Below are 18,020 nucleotides of genomic sequence, written 5' to 3' on the forward strand. Positions count from 1 at the left end.
TACAAAGTTAAAATGATCACATAGCATTCCTATTGCAGATAACGATAGTATCCAATCAAGTATATCTAATAGCGCTGATATGTAAAACAGTAAAGTGCGTCAGATTACTGAATAGAGTAAAAGAAAGAAATCAAACCACACATGAAGCATAAAGATATAATACAACAGCAGCGTACTCCACCAGAGGTTGGGCCCTTAGCCGCCAGCGGATGCTGCTGGGTTACTTCAGGATCAAAGATGGAATGGCAACTAGATTTATATTAAAATATCAAAGCAGAGTTACAGTGGATTACACCAAGAAGTCTTTCAATCTCTCATCCATTATCCATTCTCTCTACCATCCTCAATTCTGAATCTCTAATTCATCCTCAATTCCATCATTCGAATCCCTCTGAAATCCTCCCTCTCTCTGATCTCTGTTCTGATTTAAATAAAGAGAGATCAGAGAGCAGTTACAATCAAGATAAGTACAACATGATTTCTATTACAAAATTAGATTGTTTCCAACCAATTGATAAACAAGAAGATATATTTCCATCCAGCTTTCAACAAGAGAAAGACGAATTTGGCTTTGCAGCTGAGATTTGGAGGACAGCCGCAACAACAAATCTCAGAAAATCGTGCTCAAAGAACCCTGGGTTTCTCTCAGTACAAGCCGAATTTGGACAAACCTTTCTTTTCTAAAGTTAATTGGGTCCATTCTGGACAAAACCCATGTTCCAGATTTTCCATATTCTGCTTCATTTTCTCAGAATCTTAGCTGTAAAACCGTCACTTCTTATTCCTACGACTTTCTGAGTTGGCACTTTTAATGATCAAATCTTCAATCTGGAAATTATCTTGGAGGCTAAAAATGGTGAATATTGTTACAACTGATTTATTAAAACTATCATTGATAAAATCATGCATAATCATCAATTTATTAGAAATAAAGGAGAATAAATAATATTCAACCATAGAAGCATAAATCATCATAAAATGGATTTATATAATAAATTATAATAAATGACATGATGAAGAATAGTAGAAATGGGTGGAATAAGTGTTCAAAAGTGATAATAATAATGGCATATTAATGGTCCAACATACCCCCACACTCAATATGTTGCATGTCCTCATGCAACGAAAACTGAATATATTGCATGTCCTCATGCAACCCAAAGACAAAAACCCATGTGTTAACCAAGCAATAAAAAATATGTTCGTCTCAGCTCATGAAATGGATATAACAAATGAATTCTTCCTTAATTAATGCATATTCACTTTTAGTAATCTTGATGAAGGCATAACAATTTTTACATTGACATTCAACTATATGTATATATGAAGTTGCAACAAAATATGATATAAGTAACAGCAAACTTCATTAACCATTTTCTCAAAAACTACAAACCAGCTTTTGTTGAAATTTGGCAAGTAAATTTATAATATATGAATTCCTTTATGATCCAAAAAATTAGATTGTTTTGATGCACGGATCATGAGATATAAACAAAATGGGTGTAGGTGAGAGTGCATGATTTTTGAAATTTTATGAACCAAATTTATCTTGAAATTATCTAGGTATGTGTATTTTAATAGTATGTCTGTGTTTCCTAGAGATCACAAGAATTGAGTTCATCGGTTTAAAAATATTATGGAAATCAATTTCTACACTGAAATTGTATGCCTTAAATGAGAAAGAAAATAGAAAACATCCATCATGCGTAGCAATTCCTCCCCCTCTTTGAAAAATTAGCATGCCCTCATGCGATGCTAGAAAACAAATAGAGGTGGTTGCTACTATGTGTTGAATTCTATGCTTGGTGTAAAACAACATGGAATAAGGGAGGTGTTGAGAATGAATAAGAATAGTAATGGATGATAAAGAATATGAATGACATGGTCATAAGAAAGAAATGAATGAAAGCAACACTCCCCCAAACTGAAAGATGATATGTCGGTGAAAAATGGGAAGTGGTACATATGTGGAGTGAAGGATGATAAATAACGCTCAAAATGGATTTTTATGAAATTCTCCTAAATCGTAATAAATCAGAAAATTATGTGATTTTACCTCAAGTTTTACCTCCAAAGATGTGGAATGAAATATATGGACTGGAAGTTGTTGAAGCTGATGTAGGCAGAGTTGGCACTGAAAGTGATGCAAAAGGTGGAATCCAGGTAAGCACATCATGTCTGAAGAATTGTTCACGTTCACGAGTTGCTCGAGCCTCTTTTGTTATGTGCAATAGTGTGGTCATGCTGTGAATAGAATTATGCCCATACTTGTTGTTTTCCTACAAACAAATCACTATTTTGCATACAATGTTCTTGAACCCATAGTGTAAGCAATAGATAAGATGCATGCAAAAATTTCAATCAGAAAAACTTATGTATGCATGCAATACTAATATTTTGGCAAATCAACAAGTGATGGCAGAATGCAGTAATCATATTGCATGCAATCCCATAATGCATACATTCCCCCCTCCAATTGGAAAATGAATTCCATGATCATAAAGCATATGAGAGGTGTTGTGCTGATGGCAAGGCAAGGGAATGAACAATACAGCAGTAGAGTACACATATCAATGATAGGACGACAAGAGTTATGATTATAATGAGAGGAGAGTGTGTAGAGATAGTTATGAATAAGAGATAGGACACTTTGAATTGATGATAAGTGATGAAAAAGAGAAAAAGAACAACAATATGCCAATAAGAGGCTTTACTGATAGTATGCTAGCTGAAAATGATGCGATTGATCATAAAACAATTTCTCATGCATAAAGGTTCAAAACAGGGAAAAAGTTAAGGGAATAACTTCTTTGATAAAAGGAAAAATAAGAAAAGGGTATTATAATAATAATTGACGATAAGATATAACTTCAATACCATAAGCAGAGCCGCTGCTGCCAGCAGGCGTCCATAGCCTCGGTAGGGTTGCTTTTTAACCCATATGAGCCAGGATCCTCAATTTATAAATGGAGAGTTACAGTGTTGTTCTATAGAAGAGATCAGTGTGCTGACGTGGTAACTAGATAATCACACTGCCATTCATTGGGATGTAGCAAAAGTGATCAGGCCGCTCGTGATGAGACCTCCTGTTCCAAGGATAATTTGGTTATCCAATGGATCATAACCCTGGTGTGGTGGCCATAATGGGAATGTCACTTTCTTACAACCTTATGAACATGGTAGGCGGGCTCGTAATGAGACCCCCTATCCTCCATCTGCGAACAAAATTTTGTTGTTATTACATATTTTTATGATAAAAAGAGGGAGGCTCAGCACTCTGTAAGAGCAAGGATGGTGGAAGAAGTTGAACATGTCAATAGAAAAAAAAATATACCCATAATCTCATTTATTACAGACAGAGAAGATTATAACCAGGAAGGGTGGAACCAACATGGTATTAAGATGATCAATCAGTATCATGTACAGCAGAAAACAATGCAGTAAAGTAATATATAAATAATTGTGTCCCTTTTGAAAAAAATCTATCATCAAGGAGCTGTCATGTTAAAGATCATAACATGAATGATATTAACTTGCTTCAAAAGAATCCATAATTCTTGTCTTCATAAAAATAGTGTAGTTCATGCCATGAAAGGGAATCAATAAAATGTGATTGAGATGAACTAAGAATAATTCCACAAGAGGAAGGAAGGGTTGCTCTCGAAAATAATCCCAAAGTGTTGCTCTTTTGAATGAACAGCAAAAACACTCAAAAAGTGGTGTTCCTTAAAGGAAATGCACACAAAAAAACAAAAATACACACAAAAAAAGTGTGAAAATGCAAATGTCGTTCCTTTGGAAAAATGAATAGCAAAAACTAAAAGTGTTGTTCATTTGGAAAAGGAACAACAAAAATGCAAGTGCCGTTCCTTTGGAAAAGGAATAGCAAAAATGAAAAGTGTCGTTCTTTTGGAAAAGGAACAGCAAAAACGCAAGTTCCATTCCTTTGGAAAAGGAACAGCAAAAACGCAAGTGCCGTTCCTTTGGAAAAGGAACAACAAAAATGAAAAGTGCAGAAGTGTTGTTCCATTCGGAAATGAACAACAAATCGTGAAAGTGCAGAAGTGTTGTTCCATTTGGAAAGGAACAACAAAACGTAAAAGTGCAAAAGTGTTGTTCCATTCGAAAAGGAACAGCAAAAAGTGAAAATGCAGAAGTGCTGTTCCATTTGGAAAGGAACAACAAGATGTGAAAGTGTAGAAGTGCTATTTCATTCGGAAAGGAACAACAAAAAGTGAAAGTGCAGAAGTGTTGTTCCATTCGGAAAGGAACAGCAAAACGTGAAAGTGTAGAAGTGCTGTTCCATTCGGAAAGGAACAACAAAAAGTGAAAGTGCAGAAGTGTTGTTCCATTCGGAAAGGAATAGCAAAAAGTGAAAGTGCAGAAGTGTTGTTCCATTCGGAAAGGAACAGCAAAAAGTGAAAATGTAGAAGTGATGTTCCATTCGGAAAGGAACAGCAAAACGTGAAAGTGCAGAAGTGTTGTTCCATTTGGAAAGGAACATCAAAAAGTGAAAAAGGAACAGCAAAATGAGTCGTGGAAAAGGAACGGCAAAATGAACCATAAAAAAAGAACAGCAAAAGGAATTGCTGACTAAAAAGGTGTTGTTCCTTTGGAAAAGGAACAGTAAAACGAAATTGTTGTCCCTTTGAAAAAGGAACAGCAAAATGCACAAGCATGAAATGCAAGCAATCCCGAATAAACAACAGTCACAATTTAAGAATACATCATACAGTTGTACCGATTTAGGAACATACAACGCAGTTAATCTGTAATAGAATGACAATCTGTAAGGAACAACAATGTTATATCAATTATCAACAGGAACAGCAATGCGATACAAAGTTAAAATGATCACATAGCATTCCTATTGCAGATAACGATAGTATCCAATCAAGTATATCTAATAGCGCTGATATGTAAAACAGTAAAGTGCGTCAGATTACTGAATAGAGTAAAAGAAAGAAATCAAACCACACATGAAGCATAAAGATATAATACAACAGCAGCGTACTCCACCAGAGGCTGGGCCCTTAGCCGCCAGCGGATGCTGCTGGGTTACTTCAGGATCAAAGATGGAATGGCAACTAGATTTATATTAAAATATCAAAGCAGAGTTACAGTGGATTACACCAAGAAGTCTCTCAATCTCTCATCCATTATCCATTCTCTCTACCATCCTCAATTCTGAATCTCTAATTCATCCTCAATTCCATCATTCGAATCCCTCTGAAATCCTCCCTCTCTCTGATCTCTGTTCTGATTTAAATAAAGAGAGATCAGAAAGCAGTTACAATCAAGATAAGTACAACATGATTTCTATTACAAAATTAGATTGTTTCCAACCAATTGATAAACAAGAAGATATATTTCCATCCAAATTTCAACAAGAGCAAGACGAATTTGGCTTTGCAGCTGAGATTTGGAGGACAGCCGCAACAATAAATCTCAGAAAATCATGCTCAAAGAACCCTGCGTTTCTCTCACTACAAGCTGAATTTGGGCAAACGGTTCTTTAATAAAGTTTATTGGGTCCGTTCTTGACAAAACCCATGTTCCAGATTTTCCAGATTCTGCTTCATTTGCTGATAATCTCAACCGTAAAACCGTCACTTCTTATTCCAGCGACTTTCTGAGTTGGCACTTTTAATGATCAAATCTTCAATCTGGAAATTATCTTGGAGGCTAAAAATGGTGAATAATGCTACAACTGATTTATTAAAACTATCATTGATGAAATCATGCATAATCATCAATTTATTAGAAATAAAGTAGAATAAATAATATTCATCCATAGAAGCATAAATCATCATAAAATGGATTTATATAATAAATTATAATAAATGACATGATGAATAATAGTAGAAATGGGTGGAATAAGTGTTCAAAAGTGATAATAATAATGGCATATTAATGGCCCAACAGGGATCAATTGCAAGACGCAGTTGTCGCCCATAGTATATGCTAGTTTGCAGAGTTCAATGCGGATTTCAACCATGTCTTTATTAGGGCACGAAAGGACCCCATTAAGACATGGCATAGCTTACCTTATCTAGCAATAAATGATCTTATCTTTGCATTCCTCGAGTCTTGGCCGCGAGAGTGGCGTGCTGCAATAGGCTCCGCAGTCGAAACAGACAAGTCCATCATGCAGCATAAGAAGGAAGAAACAAAGCTTAGAATGGCACAGCTGGCTGAGAAGCATAGAAAAGAGGAAGCAAAGGCTATGACCCAGGCAATGCACGATGCTGGAAATTGGAAAAACAACAGAAGATAGGAGGAGAAGAGCACGAAGGACAAAAGTAACCTTCACCCAGGGTTGAGGTAGAAACAGAGAAGCCGACAAAACAAGGTGATGCGAACCCGTAGAAGATGTCCACCCAACTCAAACATCAGCGACTGCAAGAGAAGGTAGTGCCACAGAAGAAAACCAAGCCTTCATAGACATCCTTAGACCCAATCACCCTCACTGAGGAGGATTTGCACGATATTGGAGAAATGGTGAGGGATGTCACCATGGAGGCCCTCCAATAGTTTGAAGAGTAGCAACAATTGGTATTAGTGACTCTCCAGATAGAGTTGTAGGAGTTGCAGGCTCACACTCCACAGGCTAGTACAGTGTCCACCATTCCCGCGATTAGCACTTTAGCTACCGCAGAGATGTTGTGCACAATGGTGACCAACATGATAGTGCTACCAGATGGGGCACTTACTAGATAAAATGAGGCCAACAAGCCCATGGTCAATAGCCTGAAAGGGGTGGGATTGAATATGGCCATGCTCCCTTGAGAGACACTCCACCTCTTGCAAAATGGATTCACCACAGAACTTAGGGCTCGGGAGAGTCATGCTCTGCAGGTGACGAGTGAGCAGAGCATCAATATCGAGCAGTTGGGCCTGTAGCGTAATGAGGTAGTGGAACAAAATAAGAAAATCATACAGGTAGTGGAGGAAGCCTACCGAATGGTCCCGGAGTTGGACATTCAGGCAGAAGAACCGGTTGACGCACAAGTCCACAAGTTGGCCATAGCGGTGTGTGATGCTCAAATATAGATGGCCAGGATTTAGCTGAAGCTGAACCTATAGATCGCAAAATTGTAGTTGACGGCTCAACCTTCAACTCCACCAGAAGTCAGGGAACAATGTGCCACAGATGTTGTAACAACAATAGCAGTGGTCGACAATGCAATAACAGACTAGATGCGACTTTTTGAATAGTCATTCAAGGTCCTGACCACCCTGTAGGAGACCCTGAATGTAGATCACCTCGAGACGGAGGTGTGTGAGCTACAACAAAGATATGACGAGGTAAAAGGCATTGCGTAGATGGTCACCCTTACGCAGAGGCTCGCATGGATGCAGGAGGCAAAGGTGCTTAAGGAACAGGTGGATGTCGCTCGACACAAAGAAGCGGTCCTAAAAGTGCTCCTAATACCATGGATAGACAAGGCATATATGATCACAACTTCCATTGAAGGAAAGCTCCCGACACTACAGGAAACTCAACGGAAGATTTAGGGTGGCAGTTTAGTGCCAGTCACTGAGCAAAGATTCGAAGAAGTCCAGCAGGCGACCACTCAGTGTGCTACCAAGGTTGTGGTCATCTAAAAGGTGCTGGGAGGTCTTCACACTAAGATGTCCTTGCTTGTAGAGTGACTGGAGGGCGAGTCATGATGTTTTTGTTGGGGGGCTATTGGGTGCGGGATCCCCCAAGGGTATTTTTGGGGCTAAAAGCCCATATTTTGGTCAAATTTTGTAATCCAAGTGTAAAGACTCCGCATTTTGTGGTTGGAGAGCATGTAGGTGTTAAAGAGTCATAGGTTTGTTCACCCTAATGTCGGCTGTAAAAGATCTACCTATGGTTCACAGACCATGGGATTATATAAATAGAGCTAAGCTCTAAGTAGTTTCATAGCGAAAAAAATAATAGAAGATAGACACATAGCTCTAAGGTAGAAGTATAAGTTTGGGTCGTAGCATAGGTAGAGGCTCTACAGTTGAGTGTACAGATGCCTAGGGTAGAAGTCTGCAGCTGAGTGTGTCGACCCTTGCAACTGAGTGCACAAGGTGGGTCGAGTCTGTAATCATCCGGAATTATCAATAAAGAGAAGTATTCTACAATTTCTGCATCTTTATTTCCTGTTTATGCATCTTGTTATTTTGGGTATGAATTTCACTTATAATGATTATATTATGCATGAAGGTATGTAAATGAGTTGGTTAAGTGAATGCAAGTAAGAACATCTGTTTAACTAAGATAGGTTAATAAGATAAGTAAGATACTTAGCCTAGTTTGGGAGATATCATAGTTCGCTGCCCTACCAACGCGAAAGTACCTAAGCTATAGGTTAAAGCTACGTGAAGGTTGATCACACACTTTAGCGAAGGCATTGAAATCCAGAACAAAGGGTTTGTCTTACCAGCCGTAGAGGGAGATCACCTGTGTGAAGGTAGGGATAGAAGAGATCAAACGACATCACAACCATCTCAAGGGTGCAGAAACTTGGTTCTAGCATCCCCCCATACTGCTTCGGGAGAGACTTCAGTCTGCACTCCCGGGCTGATGCCGAAAGGGCCAGTAGTATAGGGATTTGTTTGGCTAACTAATGTTGAACCTGGGTCAGCCCCCCTCAAGCCAACAGGGTTTTATGGGGGTGGTATCCCCCTTGCATGGGGTGCGAGGAATCACCCTAGGTAATTTTTTTTGGACCCTATATTAGGTTGCCAGACCAACCTATGTTTTTGTGCATGATTTTTGTAAATGGTTTTGGCCATTCTATTTTTATTCCCATGGTATTTCGTAGATCCGATCAAGGGAACTATGGCTATGCTCTAATCCATGGTTAATGGATTGGGGTTTATGAATTCTTTGACATGTATATCTATATATATATATATATATATATATATATATATATATATATATATATATGTATGTATGTATTGTAACATTGAAATGAACATAATGGAAAAATCAATCTAGTAGTCCTAGTTTTGGGATTCAGGGTAAAATCTTTGTGTATTTGTTTTTTTCTTCTTGTCATTGTCTATTTTCTATTTTTTAAGAATTTGTTTGTAGGTAATTTCTGTATAGGGTTAAAACCTACACTTGCAATGTGTTTGTTTAACAAGACCTGTGGGTTTTGGTGTAACGACAATCGTGATTCCAAGAAGGCCAACTGATATAGTATGACATACAAAATGTGTCTATATAATAACATAAAAGTCCAATTGGAAAAATATTATTTAAAAAGACTATGTCGATTCTCTTGGGAATAAGAAATTGAACTAGCAAGATTTAACAAGACTATACAGTAAATTATGTTCTCAGTCTCAAATTCATAGTTGGGTAGATGAATGTAAACCATAACTCTGCGTGGATAAAATAAAAAAAGGGTATATATATATATATATATATATATATATATATATATATATATATATATATATATATATATATATATATATATATATATATATATATATATATATTTATAACAACAAATAAAAAATCAAAATTGGTATGGAATTGATGTATGTTACATGTGGCATCAAAGTGGTAGGTTCAAAAACTAGGCATAAGGGTCAACCCTAGTTAAAAGTATTTTGTAAAAAAGATTGTATTATGAAATGTTATTTGTAATGATGTAGATAAGTAAGAAGAAAAAGACTACAGTATGGAAGAACTCTCTACTCAACCTCCTAGTGAAAGAGATATTTGGGTTCAGTTCGGAGATGAACCTCCACCTCCAATAACCCAACTTCTAGAAATTATGAAATGTATGAGACAAGAGTCTACCATTATTAAGGAAAGAAATGAACACTTGTTGAAGGAAAGTGCAAAGCAGGAGAAGCTCATTAAGGAGTTGAATAAAAATTCAACATATAAGCCTCTATATAGAGAGGTAGAAGGGGACAACGAACACCGATTATAGATAAAACAGTGGAAACTAACCCTGATAAGCCTAGACATGAATATTAAAAATATAAAAGTGAAGGCTATTTCAATAAAACATCTTCAAACCCCACTAAATCAAGAAAGAAAAAGAAAACATAACTCCAAGGAGAGTTTAAAATGTAAGAGCACCTACCATTGATGGAGAGAAAGAGGAAGATGTAGAAGCCTAGTTTCTAAACATCACTAAATATTTTCAAGTATACAAGTATTCCAGTAATCTATAGGGAAAATTGATAGTATACCAATTACATGGAAAGGCTGAACTATGGTGGGAGGAAGAAAAAATAGTTTACAATATCGATGAAAAAATAGTTTGAGGCAAAATATCTCACTAAAAGATATTATGATGACCAGGGTGAAGAACTTCATGATTTGAGGCCAACAAAACTGATTAAACGAAGTATGGATGATTTTGTAGAAAATTTTACAAACATGTTCATATATGTCTCATATATTAAAGATGAAAAAGAGAAGGTGTAGTGAGTTTTGAACTGTCTTCTGCTCTCATACAAGTAAAGGATTGCATTTGGCAATATCAGGACCATGGAAGAATATGTAAGAATAGCGAGCATCTATTATTAGTATTTCAATCAAAATGCTAAAGGCTCAAAATCATGGTCTTTTAAAGAGAAAAATAAATTTGGAAATAGAATTAAGAATCCAAATCCTCTATTCTAAATAATTTGCAAGATACTATCAATGGAAAAGTTTCAGCTAGAATAATGAGCCAAAATATGCATAATATAAAAATGGTTCCAAGAAAACTGATGTAGACACTGAAGGGATGAATGGTGGAAAATAAGGAGAACCTCTAAAATGTTTGGGCTCTGGAGAACCCCCTCTATTAATGAAATTTCCACACAATACCATATCAGTTGAAGCATTGCAAGTTGTATAAGAGGAAACTACAGGAAATGATATAACTAGAAATATACCAAGGATCAATGTTTCTATGGAAGATAAATAAGTGCAAGATCAATCAACCATGATTGAAATCGAAGGTATTATAGCAAACCAAATTACATCTCCTTTGGTAGATCCAGAAGATGATCTTAATTATGTGAGTCCACAACTTGTGGAAAAATTCAAACTAAATGCAAAAAAAAATAAAAATTCATTGTTGGTTTAGCTAGTTGTAGGCACAGAAAGAAAAGTAACTAACTAGGAAAAATAGTGTCATGTACAGCCAAATGGATGTAAAAAAAATCAAATCTTAACATATTAACTTTAGGTTCCTATGACCTGTTTATATGAATGAATTGGTCAGAGAAATATAGATATGTAATAAACTATTTAGAAACTACTACTACTTATGTAACTAATCAAGGACATATGCAAATATGTAAAGGCATATGTAGGCCTATCTCCATTAGAAGGTTGTAAACTATCATTGGGATTATGGCTAATATGTTTTCCTTGGTGGAAAACCACATGTCAAATATTTCCTTCATGTGAACATGGTTATAATATGATGATTATGGAACTAATGTAGATAACAAGAATATTGGTACAGTATTATGAAAATGAGGAAGTGTATTGGCAGATTTGTTATAGGTTTCACTCAAGAAAAGATGAAAATGTGAAGTTTGAAAAGTGTATGTGACCAATGTAAAGAAAATTCATGAAAATACGCACGTTTAATGAACAAAAGTAACATATGTGATCCTACTCATGAAAATTATAAAACCAGGACATCTTTCAATGGTAATCACCCACAGTATTATGACAATGATGTTTATTTGATATCATCAACAATTACCGACCACGTTACAAAAGGATTTACCCGTGGTATTGGAAAGACTCGAATTTATATAATGAGAAGGAGATCAAGGTGTTATGTGTGCAATGTAATGAAGTATTCATGTGTGATCTTATCTGGAACAGGTGTGCACTAGGGAGGAAGGAGATGGCTAAGATCTAAGCGATCTAAACACTGATGGATATGCTTGATTAATTTGTGAATTTTTAAGTTGCTAATGAATGAAGGTTAAATGGATACAATTGAGCTATGATTTTAATGTGTTTATATAGATTTGTGATTTCGACAATAAAGTATTGAAAATGTGTATTTGACATGGGTTACGTTTGTAGAAATAATTTAATTCAATGAGTGGATATTTATACACAAGTCATTTTATTTAATAATGTGTACATACATGGATCAGTCTCAGAATGACGTGTATACATACTAAGTTAATAACTTTGAATAGTGTTTCTTGATCGAGGGTGTAAATAGTTATTTTGGTGTTGACTAGTCAATATGATGAGCGTAGACATAATTTCCTTTGAAAATAATGGCTTGGTTTAGAAGTCTTGGTGATTTGAAATGTGTACACAATTCCTATGCATGAGAAATGTGTATATACATAGGTTTTATTTATGGAAGTCACGTATATATTATGAGTTAAATTTGATTAGGGTTTGTAATGTTGATAGGTCATGATAGTGGATTGATTATGTATTGTTTGGTTTTTATTGATTGATTGATTAGAGTTTTCTTATTCGCCTTGTTAATTAGTGATTAGTTGATGACTGATATCTTGGTATGATCATATTGGTTTGGTTAGTATTATGAGATATTAAGATATTTAGTAGCTGGTGGTTGAGTGATTCAATGATTCAATATTTAGTGATTTAGTTTTGGTATTCAGTGATTTTAGATCTATACATATTTTTTATGTACAATAAGTGTGTATATATGTGGATATGTTCTGTTAACACCCAGGTTGTTCCCTATGACTCCCAAGGGAATACGGCCGGGGTAACTACTAACCAATCTTTGGGTTCCAGTTTCTAGCCAAACTGTAATCAGAGAGGGCTCTCTCTTTATGATTTGTCTCTGTTCTGATAGTATTTTAGGCTAGCTATGATGTTCAAGGTTTTGTTTTTGGAATGTGTTTGGTGATGATTCCAGTTAATATATATAGGTACTTACTAGCATGTCTTAGTCCATTGGGCATGGAGTCAGTGGTCCTTTAATTTCCTTGATGTGCTGTGTGATACTGTAGTGAAGCTGTAGAGCCAGATTAGTGTCTGAGAAACTATATTCGTAATAGTGATTGAGTGTGGTGTATCCAGTTTATGCAAGGCAGTTAAGAATCTTACAATAAACTGCTAAAGAAGGATAGTGAGAATATCATTCTGGAAGCAATGAAGAATTTCTTGATAACATTCATACCTATAGAATTAATAGAAACATGAGCAATTAAGAATTCATGTCCATGGTTAATTCTGAAGACAAACATGTACAACAGTAAAAATTGAGTGCAAGGTGTAAAAAGACAAATCTTGCACTATTCTTTTTCTCTACTGCTAGTCTAGTATAACATGAGTATGGTTTAATAAACATAAGAAGACAAGAAAAGAGATTGAGGAAAACTTGTTATTTCATCAGGCAGCACAGGAATTCTGTATCAGCACTCATAGCATCATCCAGACATCAAGTATTTCAGGAAATCACTGAGCTGGTCCAGCACTTTGTATTAGATAAACTGAGAGTATACAATAGATTTGCCTTAGAGTCAAAATCACCAACCCCTAATGTGTTGCCAAGGGGGGTATTTATACAAAATTTACATAAGAAAAATATCAGAGAATGAGTTAATGGCTCATTTAAGTTATGCCAACTCCTGGAGCATTGTAGCTGAGAGAGTTAATGCTGAAATAACTCTTTGGTGCCTTAGCTGTCAAAAATAGTCAGAAGCAGTTGGTTTGGCGGCTATTGGAGTCGGCTGAGGATATGCTGTCAAAATTTGTGTATTGTCTTATCCCTTAGGCTAGCTGTCATTGTCCATGTGCTGAGTCACCTTTCAGCTGCCTTTAATGTTGTCTTTGTCATGTTGTTTGTTTTGTAGTGCCCTGGAGCTGGCAGTGGCCGAACAACTGAGGCTACCGTGGCAAAATTTGAAGCACTGCTTGCCACCAATCCTCCTTGGGCATTTGATGTCTCTGAATTTTTATCAAAGTCTCATTGGCCTCTGTATATCTATAAAAGTTAGGAGGAGTTTCAAAAAGATGATTCACCTCATTTTCAATGAAGAACAGGCCTTCAAGTTTGTCATATAAGCTCTGTCCTGTAGGAGGCCCTGTTTGCTCAGATGTACTGCCAGATGCAGTGATTTGATTTTCAATGACAGTTGCCATTCTGTTGGCAAATTGATCTCGGGAGATCAATATTCCTGCACCGCTTAGGAGGCTGGGCAGGCCCTTTTCTTGCAGCATTGCCATCTTGAGTTTATATTCCTCCACATCACCCTGTATCTCATAGCACTTCCTCTCCACTGTTTGAACATAATTCCTGAGAGTTAGTACCTTCTTGGCAGTGAGGACAGCCTCTGTTCTGTTGGCAATGCCTATGGCTGCCAGTTCCTCCTTTTCTTGCCTGTTCAGGAAGTCTATCATTCTGTTGGCCTGTTCAGGTCTGTCTCCTAGTAATGTTTTGGCCTTATGGATTTCTGCTTGTGCTTGGACCATCAAGTCCATCTGCTCATGTATTGTTTTGATTGACCTCCATTGTTGATTGATGGATTAGCCAATTTTGGCCCATAGAATCCTTTTTATGTCGGCCATGGCAGTCTCTAGGTTCATCTCCTTCTCTATGGCCTTTATCTTGTCTTTTAGGGCCTTTATTTCTCTGCACTGCTCTGCTACAGTTACTTTTGATTTGTCATACTTGGCATCCAGTTCTGCCAATTTTTCTTTGGCCTTCTTTATCTCATTTTCCTGGAGCTCCATTTCCTTGATGGCCTTAAATAATTCTTCTACACTTGTGCTGGCATCTGGAGCTGTTGTTGTTCCTGCTGCTTCTGTTGTGGGGGCCACTGCTGCCCCTGTAGTAGTTGTTGTTGTTGAAGTAGTTGGAGGTGCTTGGGATGTGGACTCTCCCTATTTTTCTTGTAATGCTCCTTCTAGATCTTTCTCCAAATCCAGGACCCTTTGGTTTAGCGGCATTATGAGGTCCAGTTGGTCATCCACCTATTTTTCCTTTTGTAGCTCTGCAGTTTGAGGGTGCTCTGTGGGCAGTAGCTTTAACCTCTTCTTTAATGCATTCAGGTCATCTTCTTTCTTCTTCGGAAGGGCCTTTACACCCTTTGGATCACTAGGATCATGTCCTAGATCAATAATGATGTCCTCAAGTGACTTTATTCTATTGTCTTTGGACAGGGAGGACATTCTCTCAAACTCCAACTGTGTGTTGGTATTTTGCAGGGACTCCTTTAGCTCATGGGCCATGGTTGCCCTCTCCACCAAGGTTGCATAAACCATCTCTCCAGCTTGCTTGTGGAGTTCAATTTGGTCCATGGGATGGATGTCTTTGGCCATGACTTCCACCCTTGTCTTCACAAAATCTGCAGCTGACTTAGGCTGCGGTATTGTAGGCTTAAAGTGGCTGAGGATGATTTTTTCCTCTTTAATGTCATACACAGACATTAGCCTTTCTTGCTGGGCTGGTGTTGCATCTATAAATTGTTTGTAGACCTCTGCCCTCAGCAAATCATTCTGAGCCTTTATTTGTTTGAGAGAAGCCTTAGTGCTCTTGGGCTTCTTGCTCTGCTGGGAGGATGAAGACACCTCCAAACCAAGTTGCAATCCTTGCTCCTGCTGAAAGGAGCTTGTCCCTGTGTGCTGGCTGCCCTCCCTGTTTTTCCTTGAACTGTCAAGGAGTTCTTCAGTGATGTCTTCTACCTCCGGGGAATCAGCTCTTGGCCTCTTGGTTTGGGGTTGCTGGGAGGATCCACTAGCAGGAGTGGACTCTTCTCTGGCTCTTTTCGTACCCCTCTCCTCATGTGCTGGGGTCTGCAAAATTGGAGCAATCGATGGCTCAGTCTGTGGAGGTGGAGTTTGCATTGCTGGAGCTGCTGGTAGCTCTGTTTGTGGAGGAGCAGTCTGCTCTTGTTGCTGTTCTGTTTGCTGCCCTTGTTGGGGCTCTTGCTGCTGCTCATTTGAAGGGGCAGGCTTTTCTTTTACTGTTTCTTCTTCTGCACCCATTATTCCTTTGCCTTTGTCAGTACCTGGTGCTGCTGTAGAGGGTGCCTGTATGACTGGTGCAGTCCTTGAGGCCGAGGTCCCTTCTCCTGCTAAATAAGGCCATTTGAAAGGTACCTGCTGCACAGAGTCTAGGTCAATAGTTTTTTCAAGCTCCTTTACATTCTTTAGCATTGTCTCTTCTTCAGTTAGCTTTTCAACTAGAGTACCCTGCTGCCATTCTTGCTGGTTGGCATATCTTTCAATGTGTGGGTATTGACAATGCCTATAACCTAGAAGCCTGTATTTGGTTCTTCTAGCAGTGATGAAGCCTTGAGGGTCATAAGGGACCCACCGAAAACTATATGACAGCTTGTATTTATCTTTGAGGATTAGGTCTGCATCTTCCCATCCTTCTTTCTTGTTCATAATGAAGGGGCCCAACTAGTGTTTGAACTTGAGGTGGGCCTTCTTTTTGGAGCTGTGGAAGTGGGTGAGGTCGTACTGAATCAATTGCCTGTAATACTCCAAGGCAAATAACCTCATAGGCACATATTTTGGGAGCCTGTATGGACAGAGCTCACAGCCATAGACTCTGATGACTGTATGATTCTCATATAGGTACCAATCACCTATTTTGTATTTTTTGGAAAGCTGCAGAGCTTTCTGTATCTCAGTTGATATTCTGGGAGGAGGGGACCTCATCAATAGGCAAGAGACTGGGTATACAAATTGGTCAATAAATTCACAATAGGAGTAAGGTGAATTTGAGACTTTGTGATAGACAGAGGTCCAGAAGATAACAGATCTTCTTTCCCCTCTATAATCTAGCTTTTTGATGTAGCATGGAAAGGCCTCAGACTGATAGTACATGAAAAGGTGATAGATATAGGCCGAGTACTTGAAGACACCCTGTCTGTCCACTCTGCTCAACTGATCATGAATCTTGTTAGCTATGAACTTAGCAAAGTTGTACTTGCGGGCAGGGGGCTGGCCTGAGCTATAAGCAGATAGCAATACCAGCATTGTTGCATCCACATGCTCACTGGTTCTGTACCCCAACACATAGGCAATCATGTCCAGCAAAAGCCTGCCTACATCAGTGAAAAAGACATCCAGGTAGGGAGGTGGCCCTGTGGGCAGGCACTCAGGTCTCATAAATGTCCTGGTGACCTTCTGAATTTCCTCACTGGTCATCTTGGCACCAGTGTCCAGTAGATAATTCATGGAAAAGGGGAATCGCAGCTCAGTCTGATCAAAGTGGAGCATCTTATTGATAGTTTCAGGATTGATGTGAAAGAGGATGCTCCCAGATGGAGACTTAATGGCTCTTTGCTGCACATCATAGTTTCCAGCACATAGGTGAATGATCTCAGGGAAAACATTTACAGAGGGGAGACAGTAGTATGGCAGGTTTGACTCCCATATCCCATATGTATCATGACCATTCAGGTAGTCTTCTCTTAACTGCCTAAAGGTCTGCAAGAAGTCCTTGTTACCCACAAAGTCTTCAATGAGATAGTCCTTGTCAGCAAAGGGCAAGGCCTCCATGTCTTTATTTGGTGGATTTAATGGAGCTACACTGAAGGCTGAGGGTGCAGGGGCAGCCATTGTATAATCTGATTTTGAACAAGGTGAGTGCCAAGGTTTGCAAGGTTCCTCAGAGCTTAAGTGATAGCCTTACTGTAGACAATGTTTAAAATGTGTTTCACAGTGGAAAAGGCAGGCTGGTTTCTGCAGTTTTTGGTAAATTCACAGGGATTGTGAATTGCTAGGGGTAAATTGCAGAGGGTATGTGATTTACTTTGGTAAGAAGCTGCAGCTGGTCTACACCCGGCAAAAGGGAACAATGCCAGGCAAGTTCGAGGCCGAACTGGTAACCTTCGACCGTGAATTAACGTTTTAATAGTGAATTGTCGGGGCAAAGGACAATGCAGGTGGATTTGATGGTAATTTGGTGAAAAACAGTGTGCAATTTGGCAATTGAATGTTTCTTATGGAGAATTCACATAGAAATTGGTATGTTCAGTGGGAAAACAGGGAAGCTGCGGTGAAATACCTGGCAAACGAGCTGGAAAGCCTGCGGGCCGAACTGTGA

This window comes from Pinus tabuliformis, chromosome 2_1 (assembly GCF_031772625.1).
Source record: "Pinus tabuliformis cultivar Carrire ecotype Pingquan chromosome 2_1, CPIR1, whole genome shotgun sequence".
Lineage (NCBI taxonomy): Eukaryota > Viridiplantae > Streptophyta > Pinopsida > Pinales > Pinaceae > Pinus > Pinus tabuliformis.